General features: G+C 42.8%; 1 protein-coding gene across 1 annotated transcript in view; it reads left to right on the plus strand.

The window, feature by feature from the left end:
• The window catches only part of ppp1r14c (protein phosphatase 1, regulatory (inhibitor) subunit 14C), a 17,327-nt gene extending 15,960 nt beyond the window's left edge, over positions 1 to 1,367 (plus strand). Inside the window, exon 4 of the mRNA XM_056580750.1 lies at positions 1 to 1,367. This exon is cut by the window's left edge and continues 1,823 nt beyond it. The gene's annotated coding sequence lies outside the window, so the exon portion shown is untranslated.
• The last annotated feature ends 850 nt before the right edge of the window (positions 1,368 to 2,217 follow it).

Here is a 2,217-nt window from a genome sequence, read left to right on the forward strand (position 1 = left end):
CAGTTGCCAAAGACAAAAAAAAAATAGGGCAATGTTTAAACTGAACATGAAGCTAAAAAAACGAACTGGACTTGCATGCTAACAATGGAGAAAACATTAATATAAAAAAAGAAAGAAATGAATATATTATGAACTTATACTCATGCAAAAATAAACGTTTTTAACATAGTTCTATTTAACTTTGTAGGATTCATGTGTTTTTAACGGTGCTGCTTTCACGCTGCGAACAAGCAAAAACTAGGACATTTTAGAAATGGTGCTGTTTTCTGTTGAATGTTTTGTTTAGTTCTTCCCGTGTCTGGGGAAAGATTGAGGCTTTTTCTACGTTGATCGGTTGGTTCGTTGAAACCGTGAGTCCGCCTTTAACAATCTACATGTTGCAGGAGTCATATATGATTCAGAATGGTCAGAAGTAGCGTCTTTACTTGTTTTGAACACAACCAGAGTGAGAGTTTGTGTTGGATCTGTGTGGTTTTTTTTTACCCGATGTGTTTTCATGATCAGAAAACTCGAAAATAGAAGAAGAGGTGCGATTCTAAACCCCCAGAGACGCGTTTGTCACGTTATCGTTGAACCCACGGGGAATTTCTCTCGTCCATGATTATTTCGATGGAAATAGGCTCATACATTTGAATTTATACATTTGATAGTTCATTTGATCTCATGTGTGAGCGATTAGTATTTCTAGAGCATCCATATTAGAAAGCTTTACGTTTGCATGTATGAAAGTAGCATGATGGGAAGCAATATCATTTTATGATTGTTGAACCCTTTTCTTTTCATACCTCACTTTTATTGTGAATAAGATATTCTCCATTTTTTTCTGCCGTTTTTTAAGTTGTTCTGTACATTCACAAGCGATTTCGTTTATAAAAAAGTACTATGTGTGTGTGTGGTCTTGTTTTTTTGCCGATAAATAAAAGGAGAGTGACTCTGTATTGTTTAAATAGACTGTATTTTTATCTCCAATTGAGGTGTGAGGTGTGTCCTTGTGGGCCTGTGTGTGAGTTTGCACATATGTGATAAGAACCACAAACAGACTGTGTTCATTCTCTGGGTAAACTCACACTCACACACACACACATGCACCAGTTCTACTGAAGGGTTGGTTCCGATCACACATGAGCCTCTCGTGGAACGGGTCCAGCGCAGTATGGCATAATTGCTCATTATGTGCACGAGTAAATCTTATTTGTAATTCATTTCACTGCATAAGGTCCACTAGCCTACTGCACGTTCACTCTTTGAATCCTGAAACGAACCTTCATCCACACACATCCAGACCCGCACGCACACACACATACAATATAGATAGAAAAGCACCAAAGGTACAAAGAACAAATGGCAATGTTGAATAAATCATTTATCTGGGGGCGAAGTGGGAGACAGCCACCGCCTGAAATCAAACCTCGTCTATGTATCGCAGGGCACCCATGGGGAGAAATGTAGGCCAGTATGTACACGGCTACAGTGTGTTTTGTATATTTCCCTGCCAGTTTTTTCTTTCCAGGAGAGAACATTATTACAATCCTTTTATGATTCACCAGGCAGACACTCTTTGCACCCAAACAGACTAGTGGGTGTTTCACAGCTGCATTAAGTGTAATTTGGCCAGCAAGGCTATTGTGTGTGTGTGTGTGTGTGTGTGTGTGTGTGTGTGTGTGTGTGTGTGTGTGTGTGTGTGTGTGTGTGTGTGTGTGTGTGTGTGTGTGTGTGTGTGTGTGTGTGTGTGTGTGTGTGAGAGAGAGAGAGAGAGAGAGAGAGAGAGAGATAGAGAATGAGAGGGAAGGAAATAGAGATAAGGATGTGAGATAGAGATAGTGAGAGAAATTAAGGTGTGTGTGTGTGTGCATCCTAATATCGACACATCCCCGGCTTTGGGGTACCACACCAATCCAAACACGCCTGCGCCTTTAAATCCCGTGACCCACTTTCCTCAGCTGCGGCCGGCTGGCAGGACACGCCGCACGCCGCTGTGAATAATCGGAACTGCAAGGTGGATGTGAGCGGAATAGCTAACGACATGCAGCCCTCCCCCTGCAGGCCGCCCGGACACCGTTCCGAGAAGGACCGTAGTGGTGCGGTCAGAGCCCTCCAAACCTGTCTGTCTCGTACACCTGTCCGTGTATGTCTCCGTAAAGGCAAGATGCTCCGTACTGTAGTTTTGGATCTCCTCGCCTACTGTCTAGTCCCCTCACGGGAGACGTTCTAGGCTAC

The sequence above is a fragment of the Gadus chalcogrammus genome, chromosome 21, assembly GCF_026213295.1.
Source record: "Gadus chalcogrammus isolate NIFS_2021 chromosome 21, NIFS_Gcha_1.0, whole genome shotgun sequence".
NCBI lineage: Eukaryota > Metazoa > Chordata > Actinopteri > Gadiformes > Gadidae > Gadus > Gadus chalcogrammus.